The sequence below is a fragment of the Pan paniscus genome, chromosome 18 (genome assembly GCF_029289425.2).
Source record: "Pan paniscus chromosome 18, NHGRI_mPanPan1-v2.0_pri, whole genome shotgun sequence".
In the NCBI taxonomy this organism is placed as follows: domain Eukaryota; kingdom Metazoa; phylum Chordata; class Mammalia; order Primates; family Hominidae; genus Pan; species Pan paniscus.
This window is the reverse complement of record NC_073267.2, coordinates 81848660-81866561: the sequence shown is the minus strand read 5'-3', so window position 1 is coordinate 81866561 and position 17902 is coordinate 81848660. Positions and strand designations below refer to the sequence as shown.

Genomic DNA, 17902 nt, shown 5'->3' with positions numbered 1-17902 from the left:
AGTCCGTTTTCTTTTCCTTCTTGCCTCCTTCACCTGAGGGATCCTTAGGGAAGACTGATTGCAACCCCTCAGCTAAAACCAAATCAGAAGGAATTTAGATTTCCCCTGGGAGAAATATTTCCCCAGTATATACTGTTTGGAGAGTGGAGAGAATAGTATGAGATTTCTCTCTCAACATAGATCTTCTTACAGAATAAAGGAGTCAGCGAAGGAGAACTTCCACTCTCCTCTCCCATTGGTGATGGTGAGAGGCCTGTGGTGGTTATTAGTCTTGTGCATATAATCAAATCTCAGTGATTCTGGTTCTATATGAATTGTGGATTTGCTCTTATTTTCCTTCCTACCTTTCCTTCCTTTCTTTTGGCCCTTGCATGTTCAAGTGATGCCAAGGAAATCCAAGGAGATGCAGCTCGATCTGTCACATCTTCTGTCTTTGTTAAGGCAGCTCTGATAAAAGGAAGGGTAAGTAGGGGTTGGAATTATTAGCTAACATTGGATTGGGAGTTATTTGTGGATTTAAGTTATTATGTTATTCCTATCTCCTATTTCCATGGAATATTTTGTAAGTTCCCTGTCAGTGGTGGAAATGTGAATGAATTGCAGTTTCTTTTTTTGATATGGAACAGAGAAAGACCAAGCCAGTTTCAAAAATCTTAATGTATTGTGAATGCATTAAAAATATTTTTTTTAAGTTGTGGGTACATAGTAAGTGTATATATTCATGGAGTACATAAGATATTTTGATACAGACATGCAATGTGTAATAATCACATCAGGGTAAATGGGGTATCTATCACCTCAAGCATTCATCATTTGTGTTACAAACAACCCAGTTATATTCTTTTAGGTATTTTAAAAGGTGCAATTATTTTTTACTATAGTCACCCTGTTGTGCTAGCAAATACTAGGTCTTATTCATTCTTTCTAACAATTTTGTTTGTACCCATTAGCTATCCCCACTTCTCTCCCACCCTCCCCACCACCCTTCATAGCCTCTGGTCATCATCCTTTTACTCTCTATCTCCATGAGTTCAATTGTTCAATTTTTAGCTCTCACAAACAATTGAGAACATGCAAAGTTCGTCTTTTTGTGCCTGGTTTATTTCACTTAATGTAATGACCTTCAGTTCCATCCATGTTTCAAATTACTGGATCTCATTCTTTTTTATGGCTGAATAGTACTCCATTGTGTATATGTACCACATTTTCTTTCCATTTGTCTGTTGATGGACACTCAGGTTGCTTCCAAATCTTGGCTATTGTGAATAGTACTGCCATAAACATGGGTGTACAGATATCTTTGATATACTGATTTCCTTTCTTTTGAGTATAAACCTAGGAGTGGGATTGCTGGGTTGTATGGTAGTTCTATTTTTAGCTTTTTGAGGAAACTTCAAACTGTTTTCCATAGTGGTTGTACTAATTTACATCCCCACTAACAGTGTATGAGGGTTCTCTTTTCTCCATATTCTTGCCAGCATGTGTTATTGCCTGTCTTTTGGATAGAAGCCATTTTAACTGGGGTGAGATGATATCTCATTGTAGTTTTGATTTGTGTGAATGCATTTTTTAAATGTTTAATTGGGAACCTCTTCTGATTTGATCCCACTAACATGCTGAGGAACCAATGAATATTTGGGCATGCAAAACACTAAATTTCCCTGCATTTAATTTTGATGTTCAATTTGGAAAAACCAGAAATTTCCCTTAGGTGGATTCAGAATTTTCCTTTGGGTGGGTTCACAAGAAAACCATCTTCCACGATCAGTGTAAATCCTTTAAGGGTGAAGTCAAATAGCTGTACTTCCTTACATCTCTCTGCTGTTTGAGGAGTGGTTTCTGGCTCTGTCTATAGATCTGCTTCTGGAAATATAAAAAGAGTGCAAAATTGCCACAAAGTTTTGATTCATTTTCATTAAAGAATAAGAAGTAAAACTAATGTAATGCCATTTCAGTGGCTTCACAAGGAGAAAGTACATTTTGAGGGTCTCCAGATCACTTATTTGCACAAGTGTAGTTTGTCACAAGTACAAGAAAACACTTACAAATTTCTTTCTATCCTGATCAGTGTTTTTTTTTTTTTTTTTTTTCAGACAGGGTCTTGTTTTGTCACCCAGGCTGAAGTGCAGTGATGCAATCATAGCTCATTGCAGACTCAAACTCCTGGGCCCAAATTATTTTCCCACTTCACTTCCCCAAAGTGCTGGGATTACAGGTGTGAGCCACTGTGCCTGGCCCTGATCAGTCCTTAAACAGGCTAAGGGGATGAGAAAAAGCCATAATGAGCCTTCAGACTTCAACATGAAGCCCAAGACAATAGATCTTTGTCATTGCCAGATTATATGAAACTCAGATAGAATTGCCTGACCACTTCAGTTTGCTGGAGAGCAGATGATATTCAATTCAACCAACTTTTATGGGGTTCCTGCCATTTTCCAATTACAATGCTAGATATGAGGAAGTGCTAAGGTGAATGGGTTCTCATGAAATTCACAATCTATAGGAACAAGAGACCCATGAACAAATAAATTACAACATGAAGGACAAATGCAAGTATAGAGGTATGTTTAAAGTTATAGATGTAGTGTGAATGAAGACATGGTTAAATTTTTCTGGGGAGATAAGAGAAGGCTAGTGGAGGATGTGATTTCGTGGGAGTAGGTGGGCGGGACCTGGGTGTGGGTAAACAAAAGTGAAAACAGGCCTGGAAATAAAGGTTGTATTCTTTTAAAACGGAGTAGCACTGGATGGTCATTTTCTGCTCTTTCCTTTGGGATTGCCACTCAGGACTTTTAACAAAGGAAGGAAACTCAACTAGACCACCTCAGATGTCATAAAGAACACTGACTTGGCACCAGAAGATCTGTACTCATGTTCTAATTCTTCAATTTAACAAGCTTTGTGGCCTTGGACAAACTGGCTGACATTTTTGAGCTTCAGTTTTCACCTTTGTAAAATGATGCAGTTGGACTTTCCTACTGGTCCTCAAACCTTTGTGTCATGCATTCTATCAACGTTTGAACTCTGTCCTTACCAGCCAGTTTCATCCCCACTCTGATTGCTCCTCCCTCCAACCAAAGAATAAAAGCAGCAAGCAAGAAATCTCCTTTTCCAAGCATGACACTTACATGCTTATAGGCTGTCTATGGCCCTTTTCATAATTTGTGCTTTTCAATTTTTTTTCTGGGACTTAAGTTTTAGAGAATAAATTTTATCATGAATCTATAATTGTTCTAAAAACCTTGCAGCTTACTTAACCTAGTTTGTTTTCCTGCTGATTGAGAATCCTTCTAGCATCTTGCCCCGTGTTCCTCTTGAACACTCAAAATCATGGGCCCTAACTTCATTCATCTACTCCTTTTCCAGTTCAGAAAGCTCAGGCAGGCAAAGTGAAAAAGGGAATAACATGCACATTGGAGCTATAAATAGCAAGTGTACAAATGATTGTAAATACCAAAGGCTGAAGACGTAAGTAGTAATCAAACAGCCTTCCCTTTGGGACAGCTGCAGGAGGAAGTAGTCCAGAGCCTTCGAGGCAAAAAACAGCCTGCAAGCCCAGGTCATAAACCTTCTGTTTGCACTGGATTGTTAGGGGAAAGATTTCTGGTGCCTGGCATTGCATCTGGCCACAGTGGTTGCACAGCAGCTACCGACTGAGGAACAGACAAATGAAGCAGAAGCTCTGGGTTTGACCCTGAGTTTGGCCACTCCTGAAACTTCTCTGCACCCTGGTGTTTTCAAATGGAAGATCAGAAATAATGACTCCTGCTTCACAAGGTTGACGTGAAGATTTCATGTAGATGTTGTTTGAATCCGAGCTTTGGAAAAATATTCAAGAAGTCATGGAGGCTGGACATGGTGGCTCACACCTGTAATCCCAGCACTTTGGGAGGCTGAGATGGGCAGATCACTTGAGGTCAGGAGTTCGAGACGAGCCTGACCAATATGGTGAAACCCTGTCTTTACTAAAAATACAAAAATTAGCCAGGCATGGTGGGACATGCCTGTAATCTCAGCTACTGGGGAGGCTGAGGCAGAAGAATCTCTTGAACCCAGAGGGTAGAGGTTGCAGTGAGCTGAGATTGCAGCACTGCACTCCAGGCTGGGTGATAGAGTGAGACTCTTTCTCAACAAAACAAAACAAAACAAAACAAAACAAAACAAAAACAAATGGTGGAGAATTTCTAGTTGGCTGACCGTAGCTACTCAGGCAGTTAAGACCAGGTTTTCAGTTGTGAGACATCCCAGGAATTTATGTATGTATGTATATGAACATATATATATATATGTTCATGCATACATATATATCTATATCTATATCTATATATCTATATATATGTTTATATATAAATATATATATATGAGAGATCAAAGGCTTGGAAAAAAGGATAAGTAAGGATATGCTATCTAATTGAATAAAATTCTCCAAAATCCTTTTAGATCAGCTAAAACAGGAGGCAAGGAGAAGTAATATTTATTTCTCCTTTTAAGGAAGATAAAAATCCTGATTTAGTTTTCCGAGATTTGGAGTCCCCTTCCATCAGCTTCCCCACAGCCCCGGCTCTCATTCCCCAAAGCAGTAAGAACAGAGTTTTCAGCCTCTACATTGATGATTTATCCCGGTCACAGAGGGGACACCCGGCTAACTGAGGTTAACAGCTTTCTCGGTTTCATTTCAAAAAGACATTAGCATGGAGGCTCAATGAAATGCTGATATGCCAAATACTGATTCATTCACCTGCAGAGTTCACTATAAGGCAGGGACCTATTTGACAGGCAGGGCTGAGCTCCCAGCCTTTTCCTAAAGGGCAATCCCATAATTCATCTCCCAGTGCTAAATTACACCTGACACTTCACTGAAGACTTCAGGTGCACTCACCCAACTGCAATAAGCCTAATGCAGAAGAGGGGTGGAAATGACAAAAGTACTTTTTGAAAATAACATGACTAATTCAATTGTGGGTGGAAATATCTGTGGTGTAAAATATTCCCAGGCAGAATGCACACATTTGTTTTTGTGTTATGGGCAGGTCTTTTCTCTGGCAATGGGGAATCTCTATGTTGTGCATCACCACCTGAGCTACATGCTCCGTCACCTGTCCTTAGATTTGGCCTAGTCACTAAAGAAGCTCCAAGCTTTTCCATCATCTGGGCCTTCCCTACTCTAGTCTCCTTCCAAATTTGCAGGAAAGATGGTTCAAAAGCTATAAAGTCATGTGCTCTTACTGCTCCTCTACAGAATTTTTTGTGGAGAGGTTCAAGAATAGGCACAGGGGAAGCAGAAGACCCATCCCCTACATTAAGCAAAGCAGTCAAGCGCTTTAGCATGGCCCTTAACTTGTTATCAGGTTCCAGGGATGCTTTGTTGAAAGAAAAGAACAAAACAAAACAAGACAAAACCAAACCAAACCAATACCTTGACAAGTGAAGCCAACTAGCTTCCTAATGGACCCATCCAGGAATTTAGTGGGTGCAGGGAGTTGCTGGTCATTTATCTGATGCTGTATGAAGTGAGAACATGAGGCTTTAGCCTGGCCAGAGCTCACAAGAACTTTGGAGGGATGAGGTGAGATGTTTTCTCTGTAACTCAGAAAGTCTTCATTGAGTATGTGCTAGGTGTTGAGGACACTGCAGTGAACAGGCAGACACAGGGATCTTCTCCCATGGGGCCTCAGGTCTCACTTGGGAGACCTGAACTTAAAAAGAGCTAAGATGATTGACCTGCTGGGCAATGCCCAGCATCTCTTACTTAGGTGCTTAATAAATGTTGAATGAAGAAATTGTAAAAAGGTTAAAAGCAAATGAGCTAAACATTATTAAGTGCCTTCTCTGTCCCAGATTCTATGCTAGGCCCTTTCCATTACATTATCTAATTCAGCACAAAATGAACAGTTAAAGTCTGGTACATGGCTTCTGAGACAGTCTCTTTCATGGCATAGACATGAGAAACAGTGTTGTTTAGTGGAAAGACTCCAAGACTAGATGTCCACAAAATTTGGGCTTAGTAACTCTGACATTACTAAAGGTATAGTCTTGGGTAAGGATTTGTCCCCTCTGAGCCTCAGTTTCCACACTATAATTCAGGGATGATGATACCTCCCTCACAAGGTGGCCATGAGGAATGGATGAGATGGTGAATATGAAATGGCTTTGATTATAAATAAGATCCTGCTCTCTGTAAAAGGAAAATCATATTTTACCCATCCACTTTTTAAGAGCTCATGTTGCTTCTAAACAATTAAATTTTACGTGATTTCAATAATTCTAACAAAAAAATCAGAAACAAAATTAAGTTTGACCTGGCAGTTATCAAAATGGTATTTGGAGACTTTTCATCAGAAAGATTCCTATAATAAGCCAAGATTCACATAAGATGATTATTTGCCCTGTTTTCATCACATATTTGGGGAAATTACTGATACCTCAATAGTTACTCACTTAAGTAGACATTAAATTCTTTCTTTATAAATCAATTCTCTTTGCTCCTTCAGCATTTCTGAGTTTCTTTGGATGAATTAAAATTTTGGAGCAACACAGGAGCACAGCATTTCAGTTTTTTTTTTTTTTTTTTGAGACGGAGTCTTGCTCTGTTGCCCAGGCTGGAGTGCAGTGGCAAGATCTTGGCTCACTGCAACCTCCGCCTCACAGGTTCAAGCAATTCTCCTGCCTCAGCCTCCTGAGTAGCTGGGATTACAGGCGCCTGCCCCCACATCTGGCTAATTTTTTGTGTTTCTAGTAGAGACAGGGTTTTACCATGTTAGTCAGGCTGGGCTTGAACTCCTGACCTCAGATGATCCACTCGCCTCGGCCTCCCAAAGTGCTGGAATTACCGGCGTGAGCCAACATGCCTGGCCTCTTTTTTTTTTTTTTAATTAAAAACTTTTTTTTTTTGTAGAGATGAGGGGTCTTGCTATGTTGCCCATGCTGGTCTTGAACTCCTGTGTTCAAGCAATCCTCGTGCCTAGGCCTCCCAAAGTGCTGGGATTACAGGCATGAGCCACTATGCCTGGCCTCAGATTCTAACTAAATGAAGAACAACCCTATTTAATGACAGCATGACTTTTTTTGGTTGGGGGGGACAGAGTCTCACTCTGTCACCCAAGCTGGAGTGCAATGTCACAATCTTGGCTTGCTGCAACATCTGCTTCCTAGGCTCAAGCCTTCCTCCTGCCTCAGCCTCCCAAGCAGCTGGGCTATAGGCGCACATAAGCATGTCCATCTGATTTTTGTATTTTTGTAGAGACAGGGTTTTGCCATATTGTCCAGGCTGGTCTTGAACTCCCAGGCTCAAGCAATCCTCCCATCTCAGCCTTCCAAAGTGCTGGGATTACAGGCATGAGCCACTGTGCCCAGCTGACAGCATGACTTTCAGAGCACTTTCCCCAATTAGTGTTTTAACAATTAAAATGAAAATTGTATGTAACAATTTTTTCTAGTAATTCTTTGTTCTTCTTTCAGTCATTAGAAGAGGTTAAGTATTGCTTATATTTGATTTTATTCTCTACTATTATTAACTCTTTTTGTGCTCTAACTGTGCCTTGGTTTGTGATACTTCCCATGCCAAGATTTGGGAATTCTGTACTTTCATTTTCCTTGCCCCAGATCATTAGTGAAGTGGTTGTGTGATGCCAAAGTGGGCATGGGTCCTCACGAATGCAGTGGACACTGTCTCCCACCTAAATGTGAGGGACCGATATTTGTCACTGCTCTTTGCTTATGGTCCTTCAGCCAATTTTCAATCTATGTGACCATGCACATATTCTACCCAATTTGAATTAATTTTGCAAGTGGAAATTCATGGAGTAGTGTATCAAATGCTTCAGTAAAATCCATATATATTACCTCTAGTGCATTCCCTTCATCCATTAATCTCGTAATGCGATTTAAAACAGTGATCATATTTGTCTGGAATGATTTGTCCTTTATCCATCCCCAAAGCTGCCTCCTGCTCTTGGCTCCATTATCCTCTCCATCCTTTCAGTTTTTCCCTCTTCACGTCTGATTCATTATACTATTAGACACAGGGGTTATATTTTAATAGATGATAATTACTGGTAACACCTTTCTTTCTGTTTAGAAAATATTTAAGGTTTTCAAGTAATCTCTAAAATGTGGATTATTGAAAATGTCTACTGACTGTTAAATTTGCAAGCAAATTGCTTTAATACAATCTCTTTACTTCAAGTGATAATTCTCAAAACACTTTCCCAGGCCTTATTTTCTTTTAAAATAAGTTTTGTTATGAACTATAATACAGTATTTAAACTGTCTTTCCTGTTCTGCTTGTTTGAATTGTTTTCCAGTGTCCTATTTCCCTTTCTGCCTGGGAAAGATGTGTACTGTATTATGTAAATTAAGGGTGATAATAAGTATAAAATTATTGCTGTAATACTAATATCATATCTACTATGAATGACTACATTTATTTGCAAAAAAATCTTAGCGAATGTTTCTCTATATGTATTAGATCAATTTGCTTGCCTTATAAACATACTTCTAAACTTTTAGTTTTGGGTAGATTCTTTTTCTGAAGAGCTCAAAAGTTATATACCAAATCAGTAAATTTAGGGTAATAGCTAATTCAAAATATAAGATGTTTTCAAAAGAGGACAGACAGCAGGAATGAAAGGAATAATATAACATAAGAAAAGAATGATAAAGTCAGAGATGCAGGTATGTAGCAGGTAAAAGAGCATGCAATAAGTTGTGTACCTTTAGAAGCCTAAGTACAGGAATATCAGTTATGGTGCTGTGGGGTTTCCTTTCAAAAGATGTAGAGGCTCAAATATAGACTACTTCTTTGAGATCAATTCCTTGACCCACAGTTCCAATGCAAGTAACTTCTCATCTGTCATCATAAACATCGTCCAGCTTTTCCTCTGTGTACAACCAACACTCCACTTAGGAAAGTTAGTGGGAAGGAGGACTCAGAATACTGCTTTTCAACTTGCTGCTCAGTAGGTAAAGGGTGGTGAATGCTGAACCAAGGCCCACAAGGCTATTTTAGCATCTGCTCCTTGGTTACTTACCAAGGACCCTGATAAGATATCACTTACAGAATACATGCAGTGAGAATGGGTCAGTGTCTTATTAAATGATGAGGTGAAATAAACTTTATTCAAGTCAAGATCTTAGAACTTTATATTAAATCAGATTCAATTTAGTAACTTAAATATGTGAGGGTGACTAGTATATTTCAATAGGATAGTCTGTAGGGGTTTATTGAATGCCATTGAAATGCTAATCACAGACTTGGTTCAACCTGTACTCATACATTAGAACATTGAATAGAAGACTGCTATTAGACAATAAAAATGGCTATAAATTTTTTCCAATTTTATCTCCATATGGATCTCTACCTTCTTCCTCCTATAATAAACAAGTTCATTGTAGATCAAAAATCAACTTGTACCCAAGAAATATGCAGCCTCACATTGATATGTGAATGTCCATTCATTTGAGTAGGAATGGCAAGTATTTATTATTGGGAAAGAAGGAATGCATACAAAATTAAGTGAATATGCATGAATAAGTCCCAATGTTTATGTGACATTAATAGGAAGAAGTTGAGTTATGTCTGAAAGTGTACCTTGCTGTGCACAAGCATCTATGCTTATTCTACATAAAGCATCTGTGCTGAGGACTTAGGAGGTTTTTATTACTAGTGTTCTATTTTTTAAGGAAATATTAACAATCATTTTCAAATACATTGAGTTCTAGGGAGAACATATACATTTTGTACGTGCCTTAAAATTAAATCATTTTTCCTGGCTTTTAACATTGGAGTGATAACCTAGATGATGGGTTGATGGGTGCAGCAAACCACCATGGTACATGTATACCTATGTAACAAACCTGCACGTTCTGCACATGTATCCAAGAACTTAAAAAGTATAAAAAAATTTGAAAGATAAAGCCCTAAAAAAGCTCAGGGTGTGAAGAAAGCCCTTTATCTTCATGTCTCTACTGCCCCTTTTCCTCATCTGTACTAATGAGAACCTAAAATAAAGAGGTCTGAAACTGGGATATTATTATTATTAGATGGGTAGTGTGGGATTGTGATTTCTTAGGAGGCTGTAAATTGAGAGCTGCGCTGAAAGAGAAGTAGAACAGGTGCACATGGTCATCTCTACTCCTTGAAATATGAAGATCCCATTGATAGGAAATTTGACTCAAGGAAACATTCAAGCTACTAACTTTAATTTTCTGTTTTAAAGATCATAGTCTATGATCTATGGCTCCCTTATCTTTGAATTTTCCTTCCTCCTCCCTTTTAATATCTAGTGAGCCCTGCTATATGCCAGATACTGGGCTACATGGTGGTAATATAAAGTCTCACAAGCCACGGCCCATGCCTCGGGAATGTGTGCTCCTATAGGAGGGACAAACGAGTACATTGAAGCAGAGCCAGTGGTAAGTGTTAGGCTGGAGAGGTTGTGGAGTGCTCTTGGGGCACAGAAGAGTGGCAGCTAACTGTATCTAGGGGGAGGTTGGTGAAGTTCTTTAGAAGAAATGATATAGTTTTGAAAGTAAGTAGGAACTAGCTAGAGTAGGGGTTCTTAACCTGTCATCCACTGATAGCCAAGGATAGGGTTCAATGTGTTTATGAATGTTAGATGGGAAAAAAATCCACCTTTATTTTCATTAATACTGAGCTACAGTTTAGCATTTCCTTCTATTATAAATGTAGAAAACAGGCCAGCTACGCTGCTGTCGCTGTCACTATGGCCCATTACAAAGCCGCCAACTTGAAGCGTGAGCAGTTCCGGAGGTACTTGGAGAAGTCAGGGGTGCTGGACACACTGACCAAGGTGTTGGTATGAAGAACCAGAGAAACCTAACAGTGCTTTGGATTTCTTAAAGCATCACTTAGGAACTGCTACCCCAGAAAATCCAGAAATAGAGCTGCTGTGCCTAGAACTGGCAAAAACGAAAGAGAAATATAAAGCTATTGTAGAAAAAAATAAAAAACTGAAAGCAAAGCTTGCTCAGTATGAACCACCTCAGGAGGAGAAGTATGCTGAATAGGATTCTTCTCAGTTGAAAAGACACTGAAAAATGGTTTTGTATCACTTGAATACTTTGTATAATATATAATCTTTTCCAAACAGATGCTATAGAACTCTTTTAATATGTTTAATTCACCTATCACACTCTGTTATAAACACATAGAATCATCAATAAAAACTCAATATAACTTTCTTTGGATTTTAAAGCAGGAGAATCCAAAGTAAATCCTGAAAACACCCTAAACATAGCCATCTAACTCCTTACCTTAAAAGCCATTCTGTTCATTAGTCTGATTAGGAATGATGGCACTGGTTGTATTTTAGCCAAGGCAGTTTAGCATGGAGCTATTCCTTGGTGTAGTTCAGGATATGAACATAGGTACAGTCATTCTTTGAAGGTGATATACTGTTGTGTACATTCCCTATAGGCAGCTGGAGAGATCCGTGTGGCACAACATGCTTTTGTACAGGTTCCCATGAATCTTCTGCTCTTGTTTGTGTAACATGGAACAAATAACTCTTCTTTGCCACCACTTTGCCTTAGATAATTGTGTGTGTGTGCCAGTTTGAACTCTGATACCACATTTTCCTTCTATGCAATCATGCCTTGTTTGATAATCTTGCATTGCTTTGCTCTGAGCTTTAGTGGGTCCTACTTACACACTGACTTTTCTGTGCTGTTTTTCAGTTTGCCTAATAACAGCGGTTACCCTGATTGTAATTTATGCAACTTTAAACAGGATCACACTGTACCCCCTGCCTGCCTTATTTGCTTATTGAGCACAGAACAGAGGCAATATACAACTCTGAGTTCACACACAAGCTGGGATAAGAAGAGGAATGAGCCATATATTGTGGAAAATCATAGTTTGTAGGCATAATTATACAGTGCTTGTTTCCCTCAAAGTATTTTTGTAGCCCTGAATTCATTTTATCTTCATTATCCCTGTGAAATAGGTGTGGGCAAGTATGAGGGGAAGTTGGGTGCTGAATTTTTAGGCCAAAGACTGACGTTAATACAAATCACTCACTAACTGTAGAGCCTTGGGCATATCAGTGAACTGCTCTGAGATTTACTGTCTCCATCTGGTTAATGAGAAGAATATCCGTGATGCCTACCTCACAGGGCTGTTGTGAGGGTCAAATGAGAATGTATGTGAAAGATATGTAAATGGTAAAGCACTATATTCTTGTTTGTTAGTCCTTTTTCCTTTCTTTGGGTAGACTTACAGTCGGATGTTTTGTTTTATTAATCACTTATTTTCCTTATTGATAGACCATCATTTTATAGACATATTCCTATTGCATGTATCCTCTCCCTGTTGTTAGAGAACGTATCTTTGTTTTTGGTCAAAACACACATATAAAACAAAATGATCCAATGAAAACTGGTTTAACTAGCAAAAGCCTTTGCACCTGTTGGAAACTATGACCAAGTCAATTACAAGGGCATTTAAATCAGTCGTGTTAGTAGGAATGTGGCAATGACTGGTGCCTCTTCTAGTCACAAGTTTGCTTTTGGAGGGGGGAGATAATATTGGAAGAATATTCGCTTGAATAGATTTCTCTTTTACCAATTTGAGTGCCTCCTACATGGGCAGCAGTGGACTAAGTGCTGGGTGTGATAAAGAGGAATGACTTAATTATGAGACATGTATATAATCAAATACAGTATGGGTTAGGACCTGTGACAAACCATTATAATAAAACATGGCCCCATGAGGGTTTTGAAAGAGAGAGAGACTTGGCTTCTTTAGTTGGTAAGATAGTTTCTTGGTAGATACAGGTCGAAATTTTTTTTTTTCTGTGGCAGCCAATTCTCATGTGCTTTTTACTTATTGGATTAATATTAATATTTATGTCAGTAAGCCAGGTGACTGTGACTGTCTTTTGTACCATCCTTTTTGAACAGAATGGCAACATGTGGGTTGGATAATCACACTTTTAGGTGAAACTGACTTGGTTAAACTGCGTACCAGTCAGTGCTATTTGAGAATTCAGGATCAACCTAGCCTACAGAGGTCCTCTTCAGCATTTCTGTCAAGGATTTGGATTAAGACAATATACAAGAAGATGCTTGATGGAAGAGAAAATGGATCCCATCAGTTAAGCTCCTGCTACGCTTCAGCTTCTTTGTCTATAAAGTATTGACTTCACATCTTGCCTACCTCACAAGGTTGTTGTAAGAATCAAATTAAATATAATGGATGTAAAAGTGAAAAAAATAAATGTAGAAAATAAACTACCGTAATATTAACGTTAGTGACAACGTCACCAATAGAAACCATAGCTACATATCAGATACTGTAGATATTTCAAAATATCCCTTATGCTCATCACTGCTTTAAAATTATAGTAGTACACCAACCACTGGGCTTTATTAATGTATTAATAGAAACTATCCATATTATCATACCAAATATTGGTGTTAATATTTGATTTTAATATTTTGATAGCTGAATTTCAATATAAATTGAATTTCTTTGTAATTCTACATGCTTTATTCTTTATTTTATATATTTAAAAGCATTATACTAAGAAAGGTCCATAGGCTTTAGGTCTATGGCAGATTGGCAGTGGGGTCCATAACACAGTGAAGATCAAGAACCCCTGAATGGGGAAGAGGTTGGAGAAGGGGTGCTAGTTATTCCAGGAAAAGGAAAAGCCTCATGGATGTTTCAAATTATACATAATGTGTCTTTAAGGCAAATGTTGATAGGTATGAAGACAAAATATGTACACAATTGTTTTGTGAAACATAGTGAGTAATATATACTCACCATGTTTTCATAGGAACATGTTGCTGGGGAGCAAAATCATTAAGCATATTAATAGCTCACCCAGAATTTCTGAAGCTAACAATAAAGGTCCATCATGACATCAGACTCTGCAGCAGGTTGTGCTGTGATAAAAGCCCAAGAAAGATGCCTGAAATACTTATTTGCTACTTTTTCTTATGTGGTTAGAATGCTAAGGATCGTCTAAGAGCAACCAACATTTGCGTTACATGCATTGTAATGGTTATAATAGGTACTGGAAATACAGAGTATGCTAAAAAGTTATCAAACATTAACAGAAGCAGCAGTAGGTGTGGAAAGAGTACTTGACCAGGAGTCCTTAGCTTCAGGCCACAGCTTCAAGTCTGACACTAATATCTGTGTCACCTTGTGCATGTTTTATTATTGGTAAAATGAAGATAATGACTTCTGCTCTAACTTATCTTGTAAATTGCTCTAAAGATCAAATGAGTATGTCAAGATGCTTAGAAAGGTTTGAAACATAATACATGTTATTAAAATGGAAATAAAGGTGAAATATCAATATTATAACACTTTATGTTTTGAATATAGAAATAAAGTGAAATTTTCTATCATTGTATTATAAAATACATTGAAGAGGAAACCTTTTAGACAGAGAATTTTAAAGATCTCTATATGTATAAAATATAAAATGTAAATGTAGCATATGAAATATCTATAACATAAGAGTTAAATTCTTACAAGACTATAGACAATGAAACGTGTTATCTGAAGTCATTAGATAACTCCATAATAAAATCACTTTCTTAGGGCTGGCAACAAGCTTTCAAATATGACTTGTAGCATAAGACAGCAGTGAATTTATGTATGTGCTATTTAGATTTAGTGGCACTAAGATCACAAGGACATACACATTTAATTAGTGGAGTACATTCAATTCTAAAATTTAGATCACTTTCTCCAAATAAGCTTGTTCTTCATAGGAATCATGCAAGCAAATGTTGACAAATATTGCAAACAATGAGAGAAAGACATGAATCTTAAGATTTTTCTTCCTAAAAAATCTATTCTTATTAAGATGCTTTTCATTATAACCTAGCAGAGCAGGATTTAAGTACCAACCTGAGTCTTCTGTTCTCTAGGTCAATGTTGAAAGTTTATTTCTACAGTAAAACACACGTCTCACATTCTTGGTGTTGCCATATAAATCAAACAAAGAGAACTGCATTCCAATTCTCTCCATTATTACAGAAGCATACAACTTACTAACCAGAACATTCTTCCAATTTTACTTTGAAGTGTTTTTCAACTTCAAGTATGCTTGGAAAATTATTAAGCCAAGGCTATTGTGATTATACCTGTTAGACTTTTATTTTATATAAATTATCTGAGCCAAATGGAGTCCAAAATACTGACCCTTGACTGCCAGTTAGAATAGTCCCTAATCCTCAATCATGTGCTAAAAGAGACAAATGAGCTAGATTTGAGTTTGAAAACTACCACCTCTGAATAAAAAAAAAAAAAAAAATGAAGCTGAATATGCATGTGGGAAAGACACAGTTAATGCAAATGGTAGAGAAATGTGGAATACTATTCTAAACTGCTTGTGTTCACTGCTTCCCGAGTACAGACACTTGCACCAAGATACAGAGACACACACTTATTAACTCACACATATGGATCAGAATGACTAAACATTTTAAAATCAGGAAAAACAAAACCCAGTAGATTCTGCCCCACAGTCTGTATAGTGCACACACACCCACTAATACACACCCTTGACCAGTGTAAGATCCAGAAGTGCTTAAACAATTTTGTAGGCATAAATTACAAATTAATGAAACCTGCCGAAGGCAGACACGTAAAGACACAATGTTCAAGATATAAGCATTGAAGCAAGGCAGACACCTGAGAAAAACAGTCAGAAGTTCCCAAACTGAAAAGATTGTATCCTGGACATCCAAGTAGATGAAGGATTCAGGGCGAACAGATTTGTATCCTGGCACCAGAGCAGATGATGGGTTTAGGGACCGCAGCGGTCCCTAAAGACCATTCCCTCTAGCATCCAAATTTCTAAAAATTAAAGCTTAATGGTTCCAATTCTTTATAAGGTTGTCCTTTCAGTGGGCAAAGCATTGATCAGTGGTCTCAGTCTTGCCAGCTGGCTTCAAGGGCTCTGCCCCCAACAGTTCCTCCTCAGCATCCTCTTTTTCCATTCTCTTGAAGAAGGGATGCTCTGTTCACTTCATGTGGGCTTAGATTTATGAGGTGCTGAGAAACAAGAGTGTGGGGCCCTTCAAGTTGTACTCCCAGATGTAATACTGCAAGTGAGCCAACACAGGATCTTAGCATTGGCTAACATGTTTGTTCTACAAAGCTTGTCTGTTACTGGATCCAAACGGATGCCCCAGTCAAAGCAAAAACATAGCAACAACTAAAAACGTCTTCCCTCATTGCCCCCCAAATAGCCCAATCCTTTCTGAGTCCAGGCTCCTGAATGCACATGAAACTGTGTAGCCTTGGCTGGGGGATCATCACTCCCTCCTCAGCTGGAGGCTGCATTCAGAAAGAATGGATTTTTTCCGGCTTCTGATAGTCTGAGATATTGTGCCTGTCACTCAGAGGCTGAGCAAAATAGGGTTCAAAACAGAGAACAGAGATGTATAAACAGATGCAAGACAGTGAGAAGAGTGTACCAAGTACGGAGACGAAAGAGATTGGTATCAAGCCTTACCCTGGGATGGGCCACTCTCTCTGTGTCTGTAAGAAGCTCCTAGGCTATTTTAATTATAAATATTTATATCCATGGAAGCAAATTCAGAAGGATTTATATCCCAGGGGAGTGCAGATCAATAGATCTAAGCAAACCTCATCTCCAGGCTGACCACTTAACACTGTTATCACCGATTAGGGCTGCTTGGCCCTCTGGGGGGTGTCAGTTCCCCTCTTGTCCTGCATAGGTCCACCCCATTCTTGGCCCCAAGAGGAAATCAATAACAGGATGCAGGGATCGATACACAGGACATCTGCTTGGCTGCAGTGGCTCACCTTAAGATCGCAGTTTGGTTAGCCCTTGTCTATACCGCAAGCCCCTATTCCTTCCTCCAACCCCTCCATCCTTCCAGATCTGCTGGAGCATTCCAATTTTGATCTTTAGCTCACTCACTGAAATCGGCCCAGATACTGCTGACTCTCTTGAGCAAGAAATAAAGACTTGGTTAACATTTGCCTTACTTTCCAAAAGTAAAGAAACTTACCAGACCTCAAGGATTGAGTCAGAGTCGATTTCCTGCTTCACGGCCCGGGGCATGCTTTCTGCTGCCGACTCTCTGGCCACCAAGTACTGTCGGAGCAATTGGAGCTGGCTGGGTTACTGTTCCAGGTTTGCCTGCGTCTCCCTATGCTTGGTCTGCAGTTGATAGATCCTCTGCTCCTGAAGCATCCAGCTATTGACCCGCCCAGGGAAAGAAAGAAAAAAATGGAAAAAAAAAATCAATTAATACTAACCGGCTTAACAAAACCCTGCATAGCACAGGCCTGGAGCATACAGGGTAGGAATTGGGATGGTCTCAGTGGCAACAATGAGTGTGGGGACAGGCTCAGCCAGCTAGAAAACCTGATGTTCCAGGGACAGGAAGCCAATATGGTAGGCGTGATCACACACACACACATATTCTCTCTCTCTCTCTCTCCCTCCCTCTCTCTCTCTCTCTCTCTCTCTCTCTCTCTCTCTCGGCAGCTTGGTCTGACATGCCCTAGTCTGACAGCAAAGAGGACAGTGCAGGTACATGTTCATTGTGAACTGGTGGAGGGTGGCACATTCACCAAAACAGAAGAAGGGCTGCAACCAAACTCATAGAACCAGTGGATATATTTGTTTTCTGGGGTTTTTTTTTGGGGGGGCGGGGGTGGAAGAGGAAGAGATATTGTTTTGTTCTGAAAAGATAATACCATTTACGTGTCGCAGGAGAGTTCCTGAGGCAATTTCTTCGTGCGTCTCCCTATCACACCACCACATACAGACACACATGAAGCTCTTTTAAGGGGAGCAAGAAAATGGGGGCACACCATACCTCAGCTGCCAGGCCCTCTCTCTTCTGCAGGAGCTGGCTTTGAAGGCTTGGGATTCTTGCA

The 17902-nt window shown here is 39.1% G+C and overlaps 1 protein-coding gene and 1 pseudogene across 1 annotated transcript in view; one reads left to right on the top strand and one right to left on the bottom strand.

Moving 5' to 3' along the window:
* PMFBP1 (polyamine modulated factor 1 binding protein 1) overlaps positions 1 to 17628 on the bottom strand; it is a 165867-nt gene extending 148239 nt beyond the window's left edge. The window contains exon 1 of the mRNA XM_063597724.1: positions 17026 to 17628. The gene's annotated coding sequence lies outside the window, so the exon portion shown is untranslated. The remainder of the gene's footprint in view (positions 1 to 17025) is intronic.
* Positions 10633 to 11028, top strand: LOC100995724 (c-Myc-binding protein-like; annotated as a pseudogene).
* Positions 17629 to 17902: the final 274 nt, after the last annotated feature.